Here is a 20,349-nt window from a genome sequence, read left to right as displayed (position 1 = left end):
GATTCACATATTTTTGAACAATCCGGTTTTCCGCTTCCGCCTGGAATGACAAGGGATCAACAAGGCCCACTTCCAAAATTCCGCACGAATACTGTGTCTCCTACAGTGAATGTGTGAGCTTTGCTATGAATATCATGATTCAATTCTTGATGACTCTGATTCCTCTCTATATCCCCCTTTACGTTTGGGAACACCAGACTTCACCTTGTACATAGGAGGCGTTTCATCAATAATTCAGGCAGTGTTGAACCCACAGTCGAATGAGGCATCGTCCGATAACTGAGAAGAGAGCGGGAGAGTCGAGTTTCTGGAGAACCTTTTGATAACCTCTCCATCCCAGATTTGAAAGTTTGCACAGCTCTCTCAGCTAAACCATTTGATAAGGGATGGTAAGGGGTTGTTTTAATATGTCTGTTTCCATTTAAACTCATGAATCTATGAAACTCTGTACTAGTAAAGAGTGCACCACTATCCGAAACGATGACCTCCGGCAGACCATGTACACTAAAACATTGGCGCAGCTTTTCAATAGTTGGGCTCGATGTTGGTGATCTAACTCTATACACATCCATCCATTTAAAATGTGCATCTACGATCAATAAAAATGTGGTACCTAAGAATGGTCCTACATAATCAATATGTAGTCTAACCCAGGGTCAACCAGGCCACTCCCACAGATGCAGTGCAGCTGAAACAGGCAACTTCTGTTGTTGCTGACAATGGAGACAGTGCTTGACCATGCTTTCAATGTCACTGTCTATGTCTGGCCAACAGGCATAGCTCCGCGCAAGCATTTTCATCTTCGATATGCCTGGATGCACTCTGTGAAGCTCTGTCAAGAGTGGTTCTCTACCTTGCAACCCAGCAACTCTTGATCCCCACAACAGGATTCCATCTTGACAACTTAACTCTGTTTTTCGGGCATGGAATGGTCTCATCTCTTCAGACACAGGGCAATTTGACCACCCTTGCAACACAAGGTCTCGGACTTTTGACAGAATTAGACCTCTGTTCATCCAATTTCTAATTTGCTTTGCACACACAGGTGAATCCAATAAATTCAACACAAGCACAACTTCTTGTGGCACCGGAGCATGAACAATACTATCTGGTAACCGGGAGGTGACTGAGTGCATCCGCATTTGCAAATACAAGCCCGGACAGTGCATAAAGTTATACTCATACACAGATAATATCAGAGCCCAATGTTGTACTCTTGCTGATGCTATTGGTGGAATGGCCTTATCCACACTGAATACACCCATTAATAGTTTACGGTCCGACACAATGGTAGAATTTCTTCACTCCGAATACCACCGATGAACCTTCCTTTTCTAGCTGGAAATAACCCTTCCTGGCTGCGGAGAGGGAGACAAAACCAATTGGCCTTTCTGATCCATCTTCCATCCTATGTGATCACACAGCTCCCAAAACATAAGGAGATGCATCACATGTTAATACCAATTCTTCCGATGGGTTGTAGTGTACCAATACACATGATGAGTGTAATAGTTTCTTCGCTTTCACAAAGGCTTCTCCCTGTTGTGAATTCCATGGTCAATGATGATTATTTTTTAGCAACAAGTATCGTGGTGCTAACACTAGTTTGGCCAAGAAGCGGCTAAAATAGTTGATCATGGCCAGAAAAGACTTGAGTTTGGTTACACTGGACGGAGAGAGTGCCTCTTTGATTGCCCTTGACTTTCTCTTCTACCAGATGCAAACCCATGGCATCTACCCTGTGACCCAGGTCAGTGGCTTCTGGCACTTGGAATGTACATTTCTCTTTCTTTAATCATACACTGGCTTCCAATAATCTTCTTAAAACCTCTTCCAGGTTGGCCAACTGTTCGGTCTCAGTTGACCCTGTGATCAGAACATCATCTACGTATACTACCCCTTGGAGAAGCCCTTGCAAAAGACTCTCCATGGTCCTTTGGAAGATTGCACATGCAGCTGATACTCCAAAGGGTAGGCGAGTATATTGCTACAGGCCCTTGTGCGTGTTGGTGATTACATGCCGTCTAGAAGTGCTATCTAGCTCTAGCTGTTGGTATGTATGGCTCATGTCCAGTTTTGTATAGGATTTGCCTCCAGCTGGCTTTGCATATAAGTCATCTATCCTCAGGATAGGATATTTATCTAGTTTGGCTGCCATTGGAAGTTCCCCTCCAAGTCACTCACCATCCTGACTTGGAAATATATCGCCATTCCTTCACTGTCACTGGGTCAAAATCCTGGACCTCCCTCCCTAACAGCACTGTAGGTGTACCTACACCACAGGGACTGCATCGGTTCAAGGAGGCAGCTCATCACCACCTTCTCAATGGGCATTTAGGGATGGGCAATAAATGTTGGCCTAGCCAGCGATGCCCACATCCCATGAATGAATAAAAAAGTCCCACCCAGGGTTTGAGTACAAAAATCAAGGTTGACACTCCAACGCAGTACTGAGGGAGTGCTGCACTGTCAGAGGTGCTGTTCTTTGGATGAGATGTTCAACCAGTCTGCCAGTTCAAGTAGATGTAAAAGATCCCATGGCACTATTTTGAAGAAAAGCGCAGACACGATCCCTGGCCAATAATTACCCCTCGATTAACACCACAAAAACAGAGTATCTGGTCATGGTCACATTGCTGTCTGTGGTGGTTTGATGTGCCCATACTGGGCTATTGCATTTCCCACATTACAATAGTGACTACACTTCAAGAAGTACTTGGTTGGCTGTAAAGCATTTTGAGACATCTGGTGGTTGTGAAAAGTCCTGTGTAAATGCAATTCTTCTTTTTGTGATAGACATTACCATCCAATCACAGAGCTATCGCGACCGACGCTAACCCTGGCAGACACCAGGGACTCTGGATGTGGTAGCCGGAGGCGGGGACGAGTTGCATTATTGAATGTTGTTTCCATTCTGTTTGAAGTTCTGGCCGAGTGAACTTTTTCGGGGTTTTACCAGGGCACCATGCCCACCTCAATCCTGAGGGCCGGTGAGAACCCAGTAATGAGAAGCGTGGGATAATCCTACCCACAATCCTCAGCACAGGTAGGCCTTCAGTTGGGCCTCACAAACTCAGGCCAGGAGCTCCTCAACCAAAACCCAACGTCCCCATCCTGGGTAACCGGTGCCCAGGGCAACGCCGAGTTTCATTTTTTAAGGCAAGACGTTATGGGGCCATTTAGGATAGAGATAAGGAGGAATGTCCCCTCTCAGTTGGTTAATTGCTTACGTAAGAAATTCTCTAACCCAGAGAGCCGTGGAGGCTGGGTCATTGAATGTATTCAAGGCTGAGTTAGATTTTTAACCTACAAGGGAGGCAACGTTGATGGGGGGTGGCAGGCAGGAAAGTGGAGTTAAGGCCCTAATCAGATTCACCACAGTCTTGATGGGCGGCAGAGCAGGCTTGAAGGGCCGAGTCCTGCTGCTCCTGTTTTGTGGTGCATTCCTTGTCGCCTAGGAAACCGAGCACGCAGGCAGTGCAGGCTGAAAGTTCGGGCCTGCCAATTCAGAAGGTGGGCAGGGAACGGTGCCCACTTCATGCCCAGGTCGCAAAGCTCTCCCCTCCGACGACGTGAAGCCAGGTAACTGCCCGGCTGAGGAATTCGTCATAACCCACCCCACCCCACCCCCCGTAGGAAGTGGGGGTTATTGAATCAGGTGGTGATTACGTAGACGCAAGAGATGCAAGTCCGGGCAGAGGAATTGTTTCATCCGCCCGGTTTTCTCGCCAGACATGAGCTGCAGCCCATACTCTTGTCTCTGAGTCACAAGGTCAAGAGTTCAAATACTCCTTGATGAAACTTTGGCACAAGATCTTGGCTGATGCTGCAGTGCTGAGAGAGGTGCTGTGTGTTTTGGATGAGATTTTGACCAGACGCAGATATAGAAAAATAATCACAAGAATGGCAGCATTTAAAGAGTAGGCGTGTGTGCGGTTCACCTCCAGGCCTATAAAACTCTGCCCTCCGATCAATGTGAAGCCAGAAAAATTGTCCGACTAAGTGGCCCTGGTATCCTGGCCAATGCCTCAGTCAACAGGACTACAATTGCTGTGTGTGGGATCTTGCTACACATGCACTGGCTGGAGGGTTTCCGACACTACAACATTGATTACACTTCATTGGCTGTAAAGTACTTTGTGTTGTGACAGGTTGTGACAGGCGCTTATAAATCCATCCTTTTTCTCCACCTTTCTTTCATCAAAGGAGTTTACTCTTGTTAGGGAGCAGGGACAGGAACCTCAGCTAACTTCTTGAGTGAATGGGAATAGTATCTAGCAGTTTTTCGACTGTGGAGGGAGTTTACAATTTGATGTCCATGAGTGTAGATCCCCAGCTGGATTCACTGGATGCCACTCAAAAGCCATAGTTGATTTTCTCCCTCCTCATATTGGGGTTGTGAGGTAAGGTTCAGTAACTTAGCTGAGACCAACTGGGGTCTTTCAAACTCAGTACGGTACTGGGTAGTCATAATGCAGAGGGAGCTCATCTCTGCATTCAATTTCTGCTATATATATGATCTGGGAGTGTCTGCTGGGACAACGTAGAGGGAGATTTACTCTGTATCTAACCCCCTGCTGTACCTGTCCTGGGAGTGTTTGATGGGGACAGTGTAGAGGAAGCTTTATTCTGTATCTAACCCCATGCTGTACCTGCCCTGGAGTGTTTGATGGGGACAGTGTAGAGGGAGCTTTACTCTGTATCTAACCCCGTGTTGTACCTTCCCTGGGAGTGTTTGATGGAGACAGTGTAGCGGGAGCTTTACTCTGTATCTAACCCTGTGCTGTACCTGTCCTGGGAGTGTTTGATGGGGACAGTGTAGAGGGAGCTTTACTCTGTATCTAAACCTGTGCTGTACCTGTCCTGGGGGTGTTTGGTGGGGACAGTGTAGAGGGAGCTTTACTCTGTATCTAACCCCGTGCTGTACCTGCCCTGGGAGTGTTTGATGGGGACAGTGTAGAGGGAGCTTTACTTTGTATCTAACCCGATGCTGTACCTGTCCTGGGAGTGTTTGATGGGGACAGTGTAGAGGGAGCTTTACTCTGTATCTAACCCCGTGCTGTACCTGTCCTGGGAGTGTTTGATGGGGACAGTGTAGAGAGAGCTTTACTCTGTATCTAACCCCGTGCTGTACCTGTCCTGGGAGTGTTTGATGGGGACAGTGTAGAGAGAGCTTTACTCTGTATCTAACCCCGTGCTGTAGCTGCCCTGGGAGTGTTTGATGGGGACAGTGTAGAGGAAGATTTACTTTGTATCTAAACCTGTGCTGTACCTGTCCTGGGAGTGTTTGATGGGGACAGTGTAGAGGGAGCTTTACTCTGTATCTAACCCCGTGCTGTACCTGTCCTGGGAGTGTTTGATGGGGACAGTGTAGAGGGAGCTTTACTCTGTATCTAAACCTGTGCTGTACCTGTCCTGGGGGTGTTTGGTGGGGACAGTGTAGAGGGAGCTTTACTCTGTATCTAACCCCGTGCTGTACCTGCCCTGGGAGTGTTTGATGGGGACAGTGTAGAGGGAGCTTTACTTTGTATCTAACCCGATGCTGTACCTGTCCTGGGAGTGTTTGATGGGGACAGTGTAGAGGGAGCTTTACTCTGTATCTAACCCCGTGCTGTACCTGTCCTGGGAGTGTTTGATGGGGACAGTGTAGAGAGAGCTTTACTCTGTATCTAACCCCGTGCTGTACCTGTCCTGGGAGTGTTTGATGGGGACAGTGTAGAGAGAGCTTTACTCTGTATCTAACCCCGTGCTGTAGCTGCCCTGGGAGTGTTTGATGGGGACAGTGTAGAGGAAGATTTACTTTGTATCTAAACCTGTGCTGTACCTGTCCTGGGAGTGTTTGATGGGGACAGTGTAGAGGGAGCTTTACTCTGTATCTAACCCCGTGCTGTACCTGTCCTGGGAGTGTTTGATGGGGACAGTGTAGAGGGAGCTTTACTCTGTATCTAAACCTGTGCTGTACCTGTCCTGGGGGTGTTTGGTGGGGACAGTGTAGAGGGAGCTTTACTCTGTATCTAACCCCGTGCTGTACCTGCCCTGGGAGTGTTTGATGGGGACAGTGTAGAGGGAGCTTTACTTTGTATCTAACCCGATGCTGTACCTGTCCTGGGAGTGTTTGATGGGGACAGTGTAGAGGGAGCTTTACTCTGTATCTAACCCCGTGCTGTACCTGTCCTGGGAGTGTTTGATGGGGACAGTGTAGAGAGAGCTTTACTCTGTATCTAACCCCGTGCTGTACCTGTCCTGGGAGTGTTTGATGGGGACAGTGTAGAGAGAGCTTTACTCTGTATCTAACCCCATGCTGTACCTGTCCTGGGAGTGTTTGATGGGGACAGTGTAGAGAGAGCTTTACTCTGTATCTAACCCCATGCTGTACCTGTCCTGGGAGTGTTTGATGGGGACAGTGTAGAGAGAGCTTTACTCTGTATCTAACCCCGTGCTGTAGCTGCCCTGGGAGTGTTTGATGGGGACAGTGTAGAGGGAGCTTTACTCTGTATCTAACCCCGTGCTGTACCTGTCCTGGGAGTGTTTGATGGGGACAGTGTAGATGGAGATTTACTCTGTATCTAACCCCGTGCTGTACCTGTCCTGGGAGTGTTTGATGGGGACAGTGTAGAGGGAGCTTTACTCTGTATCTAACCCCGTGCTGTACCTGTCCTGGGAGTGTTTGCTGGGGACAGTGTAGGGGGAGCTTTACTCTGTATCTATCCCCGTGCTGTACCTGTCCTGGGAGTGTTTGATGGGAACAGTGTAGAGGGAGCTTTACTCTGTATCTAACCCCGTGCTGTACCTGCCCTGGGAGTGTTTGATGGGGACAGTGTAGAGGGAGCTTTACTCTGTATCTAACCCCGTGCTGTACCTGTCCTGGGAGTGTTTGATGGGGACAGTGTAGAGGGAGGTTTCCTCTGTTAACCATTTGTAAATGACCTAACAGCATTTGAATATGACTCTAAAAGCCTCAAATAAAAAATAATCCATTCTTTGATACTGGCACTCCCCACCCTGAAGGGCATAAATGTGTTAAATGAGAGAAAATAAACTCTGAGAGACAGAGAGAGAAAGAGGGTTTAAAAATGCATTTCTGGGAACACATTTTCCAGTGTGTTTGCAAAATGCTGTCAAGATTTCTTCATTTGTTGGGCTCATGATTGCTTTATGATTTCCTCTCATTCATTTCTGTAACAATAGAAGTTTCTAAAGTGCTCCAGGGCCATCAGTCCTGAAAGAAGCTGGAAATATTTGCAAGACTGAGGAGTGCCAAGACATGAAGGGACAACTATTCACCAATTTCAGGCCAATAATCCAGGAGCAGATATGAAGTGCCGAAGTATTGCCAGCAATGCTATGATTTTTATGTTTTTGGTTATCAGGTTCGCTTTGTCCAGCGAACGTGAGTTGTGACCTTGATATTAACACATTAGTTGGTGCTTGAAACGATATAAGCAAAGAGACCGATTGACTGAACAAACACGAGTGGTTTATTGGCACTAAGAACAGGACACGAACACCCTGTGTGCTTCTTCAATCACCTCCAGCTCTAGACTTACACTTACCCAAGAAGCCCGCGCTGTGTAGCGATTGGTCAATACAGTCACAGGGTCAACTAACTACATTCTCTTAAAGGTGCACAGCACTCCGCTTTACCACATCCCTCCCCTTTACCTGAAAGTACAATTGACAAACATCACAACATCCCAATTATTTACATGAATAACTATTTACAAGTCAAGTCTCTCAGGATCTTCCTCAGACGTGGCTCAACGGCCTCGGCTGGCTTTTCTGAGACCCCCTCCTCAGGGGTCAACTGTCCACCAGGCTCTTCGGTGGAAGTGGGCATATTTGTGTCTTTGACCCTCTCGGGTCGAACAGGCCCCGCCGATACTTCCAAATCTTGTGACATTTCTTCCATGTGTGGTGCAGACTCAAACGCAAATGGTGACAGCATTCCTTCTTGTGGGACTGTCCCTCTTCTCCGGAGATGATCCCCGTGTAGTCTAATTTTTCAGCCATTTACAGATACATTATGGAAGAGAGGTCCTGTCACGGCACTCACTTCACCCAATAGCCAATTGGTTCCATCTCCAAAGTTCTTTGCGAGAACTGTGTCTCCCACCGTGAAATTTCTTTCATGATTATGCCGATCATGTCTAATATTCTGGGACTCTTGACATCTCTCCACCCTCCCTATAAATTCAGCCTGATAAGAGTTAGACGGGTGCGGAGACATCTCTTCATTAGTAATTCAGCGGGGGCAATACCGGTGGCCGTGTGGGGCATTGTCCGGTGTGTGAACAGGAACCGTGACAATCTGGTGCTGATGGAATCCCCATCCAGCTTCTTCAGCTCGGACTTAAAAGTTTGGACTGCACGCTCAGCCAAACCATTAGAGGCGGGGTGGTAAGGCAAGGTTTTGATGTGGGTCATTCCGTTGAGGGTTGTAAACCCGTGGAACTCCCCGCTGGTAAATGCAGTCCCGTCATCCAACACGAGCACCTCTGGTAACCCGTGCACTACAAAACTCTGTTGTAAATGGTCTATGGCAGCAGCAGATGTGGGTGACTGGACTTCGTAGACAAACATCCACTTGGAGTGGGTGTCTATTAGTAAAAGGAACATCATGCACAAGAAGGGCCCCACGTAGTCGATGTGGAGGTGCACCCATGGTCGCCCCGGCCATTCCCAGGGGTGCAATGGAGCTAAGGGGGGAGGGGGACAGCTTTTGAACCTGCTGGCATTGAAGACAACTTTTATTTAAGGTTAAAACTAGGGTTTCGATGTCCACGTCCACCTCTGGTCACCACAAGTAGCTGCGTGTGAGCATCTTCATTATACTAATGCCAGGGTGAGCGCTATGTAATTCAGCCAGTAATGACCTTCGCCCTCTCGGGGGAACGATGACCCTTGCTCCCCAGAGCAATAGACCACCCTGGCAGCTGAGCTCATATCTGCCATTGAAATGAGGCTTCATGTCAACAGACTTTGGCTCTCCTGACCATCCATTCAATACCTGCTCCCGGACGTGAGATAAAAGTGGATTTTGGCTTGTCCACTCGCAGATTTGTTTGGCCTGGACAGAGGAGGAATCCAAAGAATTTACTGACAAGTTCCTGGGGAGTTGGAACCTTCACGTTGTTATCTGGCAGGGGGAGGAGGCTCAGCGAGTCAGTATGTACAATCTGGCTTCCCGATCGGTGAATAAAAGTGTATTCATAAGCAGCCAATATCAGTGCCCACCTCTGGATGTGAGGAGATGTGATGGGGGGGGGTATCACTTTATCCTCTCCAAATAATCCCAGCAGAGGCTTATGGTTGTATATAATGTGAAAATGGCGACCGAGGAGGTATTGATGGAGTTTCCGAATACAATATCAAGCCCTCTTTCTCAATGTGTGAATATTGTCGCTCTGCAGCACTGAGTGTGCGAGATGTATAACCAATGGGTGGCTCGGAGCCATCCAACATCCGATGTGAAAGTACAGCCCCTACTCCATAAGGGGATGTGTCGCAAGTTAAAATCAATTCTTTCTTTGGGTCAAAGGGGACCAGTCGGGCCAATGATCTTAACAACTGCTTTACCTTCAGAAACACCTCCTGATGTGGAGCTTGACAAATCCATTGATGGTTTCTCTTAAGCAATGAGTATAACGGAGCCAGTGTGGTTGATATGTTTGGGAGAAATCACCCATTGTAGTTTATCATGCCTAAGAAGCCTTTAGTTCTGTAGTGTTCTTCAGTGTAGGTGCCTCGTGAAGAGCCTTGACCTTTCCTTCCACGGGATGCAGGCCCTGCACATCGACCTCATGGCCCAAGTAAACTCTTTGGCGTGGAAAAGGCAGTTTTCTTGCTCCAAGCGAACCCCCACTTGTGAGAATTGTTTCAGCCCCTCATCCAAATTCGCTAAATGTTCATCAGTTCGGCCAGTGACTAAGACATCATCCGATAAACAACGACATGGGGCAGTCCCTGGAGTAGATTTTCCATGGTATGCTGGAAAATAGCACACGCCGATGAGACCCCAAAGGGTAGTCGAGTATATTGATACAATCCTCAACGTGTATTGATGGTCACAAATTCCCTAGAGCCCTTTTCCAACTCCACCTGCTGGTAGGCGTGGCTCACATCGTATCGGGGGTGTTGGGTGATGTGAGGCTGTGGATCAGCCCATATGCTTTGCTCCCGCACGTGGACAACAGAATCACCCTCTTCTTGTCCTCCCCCCGTGATGTCGTTAGCAGTAAAGAAGAACACTGGGCGTTCGATGTAATGAGACCAGTCATTGGAAACAGGATTGAATGGTTCAAGATGCCCAAACCTCGGTATACTCAATGTCTAAGGAGACTGCGCTTTCGAACAGCTTTCAAGGTCGTGGTGAAGTAACGTAGCTGGTTTACCGCAGCTTTCTTGATTGTCGCCAATTTTTCCGGTTTATCCTCGTCGCCAGTTTTATGTTTTTTGTTATCAGGTTCGCTTTGTCCAGTGAACACGAGCTGTGCCCTTGATATTCACACCATTAGTTGGTGCTTGAAACAATATAAGCAGAGAGACCGATTAACTGAACAAACACTGGTGGTTTGTTGGAACTAAGAACAAGACACTAACACCCTGTGTGCTTCTTCAATCACCTCCAGCTCTAGACTTACACTTACCCAAGAAACCCGCGCTGTGTAGCGATTGGTCAGCACAGTCACATGGTCAACTAACTACATTCTCTTAAAGGTAGATAGCACTCCACTTTACCACAATGACGGTGGTGTGTTACAGTTCACTCAGGGAGTCCAGGTTGTTGTGGCAACATATACTTCTACATGTTATAGTCTGGAGCTGTGGACAGTTATGGTAGGGGCTCTAACATCCCTTCTATCACATGGCTGATAAAATCTCCCCACTCTTGCCACCTGCCATCGGCATGTGTTGGAAGGGTTTGTTGGTTGACAATCAACTCCTTTGTCCATATTATGAACTCGCCTTCCTCGGCCATCAAATCTTGGGGTGGGTTTTGAACTCAGAGCTTCTAGGACAGAGGCAGGCGACGCTATCCACTGAGCCACAAGGTCCCCACCTAACATTATATATACATAGCCTTTAACTTCGTAAAACACCCCAAGGAAACGCGAAGGAGCATAATCAGGTAAGAACTGACAATGAGTCAAAGATGGAGGCATGAAGACTGATGGCCAAAAGCTTTGGTCAAAGAGGTTGAGGAAAGGGAGGCAGAAGACATTAAGGAGGGGATTCAAGAGCTCAGCACCTGAATCATGGTTGGTTGAAGGAAGTGAGAGATGTGCAAGACTCCAGAGAGCTTATTACCTCCATGGCAACCTGTGTCGTTCCTGATCTGAAAGTGTTTGGCAGGGTCACATGAGGGGGAACGGCCATTTTGTAAATCCCAAGAGGTGAGCTGCTGACAGTGAGTTTCCTCGCCTCACAGTTGGAAGGCACACTGCTGACATATCTTTCCAGCTGGGGAAATGAGAATAGGGGATGTTGGAACACGATAAGCCAAACAGCGCAAATAAAGCATGAGCAGGAGCTTGGTTGCCATGGGAAATCTCTCAAGTTGAAGAGTCCCTGCTATGTCGAATTGATAATAATTAAAGGATCCACCTTCATTGGGTGAGGAAGGGAGGGGTTGGTGGGTGAGAATCAAAACATGACAGTAAGCAATTTGCAAGAATTTAATTCTGATTCCATCTTTCCTGCATCTTCTTTGATTGCGATTGAGTAGGGAACAGGACGACTTCCTGTTCCTTCACATAGGCAGTGAGTGGGGCAGTGAGCTGTCACTCTCTGGAGTACACTCCTTGACATGGTCATTTAAGAGGGAGCTTGACAGGTGCCCATGTGAAGGGAAGGAGAGCTCATTTTGAGTTCTAGTGTTGCGGTTGTGAGGGACTACAGAGGACGTACAGTACAGAAATAGGCCATTGAGCCCACTGGACTATTCTGGTGTTAATGTTCCACATGAGCCTCCTTCCACCCCACTTCACTTCACCCTACCAGCATACCCTTCTAGTCCTTTCTCCCTCGAATGTTTAATTTGCTTCCCCTTAAATGCATCTACGCTATTCGCCTCAAACGCTCTCTATGGTGGCGAGTTCCACATTCTCCCCACTCTCTGGGTAAAGAGGTTTCTCCTGAATTCCCAATCGGATTCATTAGTGGCCATCTTAGATCCGACAGTGGGAATCTCTTTAAAGTTTGGGGGGGGAAAAATCCCTTTTCTAACGTGCCCTTCAAATGTAGAAGTCAAACCCCATCCTGCAGGTTTTTCCGGATTCCAGGTTTCGCGGATCATGGAATATTGTGGCTTGCTACAAGATGCTGCAAGGGTTAAATTACGAGGATGGGTTGGATAGACTTGTCCTGTATTCGCTCAAGTGTGGAAGATTAAGGGATGATTTAACCGAGGTGCTTAAGGTGTTTAAAGGGTTTGGTCAGGGAGATAGAGAGAAACGATTTCCTCTGGTGGTGAGAGGTGGGGTGATGGGTGCGAGGAGTCTGAAAAAGGGAGCAAAAACTTAATATTAGAGCTACGCCACTCAGGGATCATATTGGGAAGCACGTCTTCACACAAAGGGTAGTGGAAATCCAGAACTTTCTCCCCCAAAAAGCCGTCGCAGCTGGGAGGCGATCAAATATTTCACAACTCAGATAGATTTTAGTTAGGCAAGGTTATTAATGGATATGAAACTAAATCAGGAGTTCAGACACAGAACAGCCATGATCTAATTAAATAGCAGAATAACCTTGAGGGGCTGAATGGCCTCCCCCTTCCTATGTTACCTCATATATACAACAAAGTAAATGTTAAGACAAGCTGAGAACTGTTCCCTGTTGCATGACGTTTACAACAGAATCTTGCACCCCCAATGTAGCCTGTAGACTTGCCCCTTTATATGAGCCTAGACAAGAGTCTATGGGTAAGCCATTTGACTTTGGGGGGCTTCATAGCCAAGCCCAATCCTCTTCTCACTCGAGGGATTAGTGGACACACTGATCAGGAACAGAGTTCAGGGCTGATTCCTCTACACAGCCCCTTCCCAGAGGGTTATTGTTGCCAATTAACGCTTTGCGACTATATTGACCCTATCTCACACCAACCATGATGGGTGCCATTATACGAGTGTATTTAAATTTCCTCCATAAGACTCCCTTGACAAAGATGAAGTCTAAATGAGTCATGTGGACAAGTCATTCTCGATCCTCAGCTGATTCCACCTGGGGACAGGAGAACTATAATTATCACTTAGAGAACGAGAAGAGACAACTGGGCATGGAACCCATCTCAGGTGGGCATCCAGTCATTGCCCCACTCCCCTTCCAGAATGTGCATAAACATGGGCATCAGGTGGTAATCCTTTCCCAAGCCAATTGGTGAAGCATGAAACTAGCCACTAATACTTTTCTTGATAATGGGTTTATGCACAGAATGCAGCATTACACATGTCTTCTCCCTACCAACCAACAGCCCAGTGTCCCAGCCGTCTCCCATTATTACTCTTTTGAATGAAACGTCCAATCAAATAAACTAATCATCTGATTAAAGTGACAGCCCCTTAAAGGCGCAGTCTCTCTCGTTATACTCTTCAGTAGAAATTAAACCAAATGAAAAAATTAACCAATTAACAGGTCAAATTAAAGTAATAACTCCTTAAAGGGCACTGTAACAGAAACAAAACTCCAAAGAAAACTTATCTAACTAAATCAAAATGGCATTTTGTGGGGTGAGGAAGCACTCCAGCCCCCCACAGCGCTCACCAGTTGTGATAGGCCGCAAGCGAACTAGTGGACAATGGTGTGCTTCCTCTCCAGCAGTTTCTCTTTATATGTGCTCTAAGTACTTAATTAAACAAGGCCCTTTACCTATGTATCTTAAGACTATAATTAATACACCATTAACAAGAGGTGGATGGGGGCTTGGCAAGGTTGGACTGCGAAGCCTTCTGCAGTCGAATAGTCAAGGCTCACGCATGAAAGAAAGGGGTCGGAGAATGAGGTATCAGAGGTATCCACAGCCACAGAAGCACTCTTCCACGCTAAAAGAGGCCGAGGGAGGAAAGTTGGACAGGGAGAAAACAATTAAGATTAACAAGCAGCAGCGAGTGTTTGTCTGTCAGCAGAGGCCAGGAACTGGGAATAAAAGATTATCTGTAGATCTGGGAGCCTGACTTGCCTGCTCCCTTTTGCAAATGAGGCCTTCTGCTTTATCCAACGTTTCCAGGTCATTGAAGCAGGAGGAGAAGCTGTCAACCAAATGCCTTACTATGATTGGCTGCATCTGGGCAGAGCTTTGTTGGATTGGCCCAATGTCAAGCCCATCAAATATGGAGGCAGTGAGCCAATCACCTCTCTCTGGCTCGGGTAAGGGAGTTTGTGTGTGGGTATCGGGTGTAAGCAGGGGGGAGAAATGGGGCGGATTTTGTGCTTATTGTGTTGGAGAGGACTCAGAATATCTAACAAACCACCAGCATGAGAGGGGCAGGAATAACCTCCAATAGATTCCAGCCCGCAAGGCATGAATGGAAACAAAAGCTGGGCAGAGAGCTTGACACAGATTGTTGAGATTGTTGTGGGAGCACTTTTATTCAGCAGTTTTGGCTTTTCGTTCTGAGGAAGGACTATTTTGCCCACATTAATTTTCAAAAGTATTAGCTTATCACGATGGCCAGCCTCAGTCAAGCTGTGGATGAGAGAGAGATAGAGAGATAGAGACAGAGAGAGAGAGAGATAGAGACAGAGAGGAGAGAGAGAGGAGAGAGAGAGAGAGAGAGGAGAGAGACAGAGAGAGAGAGACAGAGAGAGAGAGAGATAGAGACAGAGAGAGAGAGACAGAGAGAGAGAGAGATAGAGACAGAGAGAGAGGAGAGAGAGAGATAGAGACAGAGAGAGAGGAGAGAGAGAGAGAGAGACAGAGAGAGAGAGAGGAGAGAGAGAGATAGAGACAGAGAGAGAGAGGAGAGAGAGAGATAGAGACAGAGAGAGAGAGGAGAGAGAGATAGAGAGGAGAGAGAGAGATAGAGACAGAGAGAGAGAGGAGAGAGGGAGATAGAGACTGAGAGAGAGGAGAGAGAGATAGAGACAGAGAGAGAGAGAGGAGAGAGAGAGATAGAGACTGAGAGAGAGGAGAGAGAGATAGAGAGGAGAGAGAGATAGAGACTGAGAGAGAGAGAGGAGAGAGAGATAGAGACAGAGAGAGAGAGGAGAGAGAGAGAGATAGAGACAGAGAGAGAGAGGAGAGAGATAGAGAGGAGAGAGAGAGATAGAGACTGAGAGAGAGAGAGGAGAGAGAGAGATAGAGACAGAGAGAGAGAGGAGAGAGAGAGATAGAGAGGAGAGAGAGAGATAGAGACAGAGAGAGAGAGGAGAGAGGGAGATAGAGACTGAGAGAGAGGAGAGAGAGAGATAGAGACTGAGAGAGAGAGAGGAGAGAGAGAGATAGAGACTGAGAGAGAGGAGAGAGAGAGATAGAGAGGAGAGAGAGAGATAGAGACTGAGAGAGAGAGAGGAGAGAGAGATAGAGACAGAGAGAGAGAGGAGAGAGAGAGAGATAGAGACAGAGAGAGAGAGGAGAGAGAGAGAGATAGAGACAGAGAGAGAGAGGAGAGAGAGATAGAGAGGAGAGAGAGAGATAGAGACTGAGAGAGAGAGAGGAGAGAGATAGAGACAGAGAGAGAGAGGAGAGAGAGAGATAGAGACAGAGAGAGAGAGGAGAGAGAGATAGAGAGGAGAGAGAGAGATAGAGACTGAGAGAGAGAGAGGAGAGAGAGATAGAGACAGAGAGAGAGAGGAGAGAGAGAGAGATAGAGACAGAGAGAGAGGAGAGAGAGAGATAGAGAGGAGAGAGAGAGATAGAGACTGAGAGAGAGAGAGGAGAGAGAGATAGAGACAGAGAGAGAGAGGAGAGAGAGAGATAGAGACAGAGAGAGAGAGGAGAGAGAGAGAGATAGAGACAGATAGAGAGGAGAGAGAGAGATAGAGACAGATAGAGAGGAGAGAGATAGAGACAGATAGAGAAAGGAGAGAGAGAGATAGAGACAGAGAGAGAGAGGAGAGAGAGAGATAGAGACTGAGAGAGAGAGGAGAGAGAGAGACAGAGAGAGAGAGGAGAGAGAGAGATAGAGACTGAGAGAGAGAGGAGAGAGAGAGAGACAGAGAGAGAGAGGAGAGAGAGAGATAGAGACAGAGAGAGAGAGGAGAGAGAGAGATCGAGACAGAGGAGAGAGAGAGATCGAGACAGAGAAAGAGAGGAGAGAGAGAGAGACAGAGAGAGAGAGGAGAGAGAGGGATAGAGACAGAGAAAGAGAGGAGAGAGAGAGAGAGGGGAGAGAGAGAGAGGAGAGAGAGAGAGAGGAGAGAGAGAGAGAGAGGTGCCTTCACATCTTGGTGCCAGATTGAATCTAATTTGATGAAGGTGCACAGCTGGACTCCTCTACTCTGACAGGGACTCTTTCATTAAACCCCCACCCAACCACACGTGCTGATTGTAGACAGAGAAAAAGACTTACATTTACATACCTCCTTTTATCACCTCAGTAGACACCAAAGCCCTTTATCTCCAATTAATAACTTTTGAAGTGTAGTCGCTATTATCATGTTGGATATGCAGCACCCAATTTGCACACAGAAAGCTCCCACAAACAACAAAAAGAAAAGAAAGTGATTTTCACGACCAGTGCTTTACGGCCAATTAAGTATTTTTTGACATTTAGTCACTGTCGTATTGCTGGAAACTCGGCAGCCAATTTGCACACAGCAAGCTCCCACAAACAGAAATTTGTTAATGACCAGATAATCTGTTATTCGCAATGTTGATTGGGCGATGAATATTGGCCAGGACATGGAATAACTCCTGTGTTCCTCTTCAAAATGGTGCTACAGGATCTATTACATCCAGTGAAGCAGAAAGATCTTAAAAGATGGCACCTCCAACAATGCAGCACTCTCTCAGAGCTGCACTGGAGTGCCTGCCGTAACATTTGGGCTCAGGCCCATTATCCCCACAGTCTTTTACAGCCCAGAGTGTTGTTAAAGTGGAGTGGGACTTGAACCCAGAACCTTGTGGCTCAGAGGCAATCGTGATACCAACTGAGTCACGACTGACCTGGTTGGGCTGTTAGTCCAACTAAGGATGACTCTCAAGTACGTCCACTGAAAACAGTTGAAAGGCTTTTGTTACGTTACCCATTTTAAAGAGCGGGATGAAACATTGGTAACTGTTATTCATGGCACAGTGAGCCTTGCTCTGAAGAAATTATTAGCACAGGGAGCGACACATTAAGAAGAATCCCAATCTTGCCTACAGGGCTGATGACTGACGTGAATGGGCATTTCAATATGAACGCCATCACATTTGATGTTGTGCTTTTGTCAATGTGCCATTCAACCAGGCGTGACAGGAATGCTGGATGGGACGCTTCAGCATGTATAAGTGTTGCCAAGAACGGAGCTGTACAGACATAATCAGACCGGCTCCAGCAACGATGGATGTCTGGGAAGCACGATCCAAATCTCCTTAAAAGGCTTCTTCAAATAATAACATGTTTAATTTGCTGGACACCACTCCTCGCAAATTATCGCCTGTTGCACATTATGGTCAAAGCAGAGTTCAGCGGTTGTACTTTTGATAAATATGTACATGTTTCTCGGTAATTTCCTCTTGCTGGCACACTTATACTGTGCCAAAGATCAGGCTGATTGCTGACAGGCTGGTGCTAAGCGCAGTAAACCACATAATGGCCAATTAAGTTGAAAGATCAGAATCACAACCAATCGCAGGACACTACCGATTCTGCTCTGGCCTCAACTTGTGGCCTAGTCTTCGCCTGAGTCAAAATGGAGGGACAGGCCCACGGCCTAGGAGGCCCCTCCAAGGCTTCAAGCCCTAGACAGGAGGGCAAGAGTGAACCGGCACGTCATGGGGTTCGATGCCCGGTGCGCCTGGGCTGTGAAAGACTGTGGGGAAAAACGGGGCATTGAGGTTGCCAGGATTGTTCAGGATTGTCCTGGAGTCTCCAAGAATTGAAGATTAATCCTCCTGGACACTGAAACTTCCAGGGGTACGTCCATTCAGGTTTGGAAACCCTGACCGGGAGAAAAAAGGGAATTCATGAAAAGGTACAGGGGTCACAGATTTATTACTGTGCAGAAGGAGGCCATTCGGCCCATCGTGCCTGGCACCGGCTCTCCGAATGAGCATTATGACTTAGTGCCAATCTCTTGCCTTCCCCCACCCCCCCGTACCCTTGCAGCAAAGGTAAGATGATCTTCAAGAGGACAATTACCAGCTTGACACGAGGGACCAGCAAAGGCAGAAAAGGGGGAGCAATGGGATCACCAGCCATATTGATGCTCAAAGGTTCTTGTCGGTGCCTATCTGAGCAGCGCTGATATAAAGCAGGTCCATGAAGATCGGTCATGAGCTTTCCTACAAGCTACCCCTATGCACCAAAGGAGGGCAAACTGAGGCCTTGTTCACCGTGGCCAAGCGGTAAGCCTTTCAATTCCACCCAGGGGGCTTGCTATGAAGAAGACTACAATGGGGAAAGAGTTGTGTACGCCGTGCTGTGTGAATTCAGCCGCATTGTTTGTTGGAATGAGAGGTAGTGCCTCCACTTGCCAGGTGGGTAGTGACAACTTTTTTAAGCTCCACAGACTAGAAGGTTCCAGGCTAGATCAGGTTAGCCGGTCACGGTTCAGACACCAGAGAGGAAGGATTACAAAATTAGCCTCAGTGCGTCAATGATAGAGTCGGGAATAAGTTAACCAGGTTTCTCAATCCCAAACATTAACCACTGACTCTGATGCAGTTAACAGTTAGATTTCCCAAGACTTAGAGTCCAGGTGTGGAACATGGTCTCTGGGGTGAGGTGAGGTTAGTTAGCAGGAACGGAACTGTACGCAGCAACACTTAGGAGTTGGACACTTTTCTTCAGGCACTACACAGCCTCCTAAGGCCCCAAAATGGTGAGCAGGAAGGTCTTCGCCTGCCACATTGGGTAAGGATTAACAAGAGGCATTATTTACCCACGTTTGAAGCAGGTCTTCTGCCTTTTCCACAGGTAAATATGAGGCCTAATGCCTGCATGAGGCCCCCCTCTACAACATTGGTTTGCCTTAAGGTAGCTGGCGTCACCCGGGGGAAACCAGGCCGACTGAAGGCCTGCAACAAAGAAAGTAGGCGACTGAACTGGGAGGAGCGGGATCATTCCTTCCGCTCCTACAATGAAGGATTGCCGGTGCTCCGGACTCCAGCCCTTTGCCTCGGGATGCTCCATACCATTGCCATTCCACCGCCACTACCAGGCATTTGCCCTGTGCCTGCCAACAAGCCACTAAAGATGAGCACCCTTGAATGGCTAGGCCCAAATGCCAGGGCCTTCGAGGGAGGACAAGGGGAGAAGATTGGGAAAGGAAACGTAGATGGTCCCGGTGGGAGGGAGGAGAGCAAAAAAACAAAAGGTCTTCCTGGGGGTTTGTTGACCCGACAGCCGATGCTATTGTGTGTTAATGTTTTGAAAGTTGTTCCATTGCTCTAATTGTGATGACAGTTAGGAATGTCTACAGCGCCCTGGGAATGTGGCCTGTTGCTCTTGCCCTGCACTCAAATAAAAAACACATGTTTTAACTTACTGGTACATTTTCAGGATTTGTGATTTCCCAGCTAGCATGAAATGTTTTTTCTGTTTGTTAGCTTGTATGATTATAATAATAGACAGCCCAGCAAATATATTCCGTCAGCTGGAGGAAAGGACTGTAGCTTAGAATTCCCCGTCAGCATTATCTCAACAGGTTGATGCCAATTTAGCGACAGGAGGCCATTCAGCCCCACGAGCCTGTTCCATCATTCAGTGGCTCGTCAGTATTCTAACTCCATCTACTCGCCGTGGTCCAGTGACACCTCACGGAATAAAAATCAAGCAGTCGTGAAGGGTTTCAGTAAAGAGCAATTGTTTCCACTGGCTGTCGGATCGAGAGCCAGAGGGCCCAGGTTTAAGGTGATTCATAAAAGGACTAGGGGCGGTCTGTGGCGATACATTTTCACACGGCAAGAGGTTAGGGTTTGGCATGCACCGTCTAATGCAGTGGTGGATGCAGGCTCAATCGCTTTCAAAAGGGAATCGGATAAACACTTGCACGGACGTGGGGAAAGAGTGAGGAGGCGGGGGCAACTGACCTGCTCTTCGAAAGAGCTGACACTGAACTTGATGGGCCGAATGGCCTCCTCCTGTGCTGTGCAGTTCTCGGACTCTATGGCTCAATCTCAGCTTTAAAATGATAAAATGGCGCCCACCGAAAAATCCTAGCTGATGAGTTCTAACTGAGGTGAGGGAGTCAAGTGCTCCTTTTCAC

The 20,349-nt window shown here is 47.5% G+C and overlaps 1 protein-coding gene across 1 annotated transcript in view; it reads left to right on the top strand.

The window, feature by feature from the left end:
* The first annotated feature begins 4,212 nt into the window (after positions 1-4,212).
* Positions 4,213-20,349, top strand: part of LOC144668757 (uncharacterized) — a 35,140-nt gene continuing 19,003 nt past the window's right edge. Inside the window, exon 1 of the mRNA XM_078531088.1 lies at positions 4,213-4,403. The gene's annotated coding sequence lies outside the window, so the exon portion shown is untranslated. The remainder of the gene's footprint in view (positions 4,404-20,349) is intronic.

Source organism: Cetorhinus maximus, chromosome 28, assembly GCF_964194155.1.
Source record: "Cetorhinus maximus chromosome 28, sCetMax3.hap1.1, whole genome shotgun sequence".
NCBI classification, from domain to species: domain Eukaryota; kingdom Metazoa; phylum Chordata; class Chondrichthyes; order Lamniformes; family Cetorhinidae; genus Cetorhinus; species Cetorhinus maximus.
The sequence above is the reverse complement of the archived record's forward strand: the minus strand, read 5'-3'. Positions and strand labels throughout refer to the sequence as shown.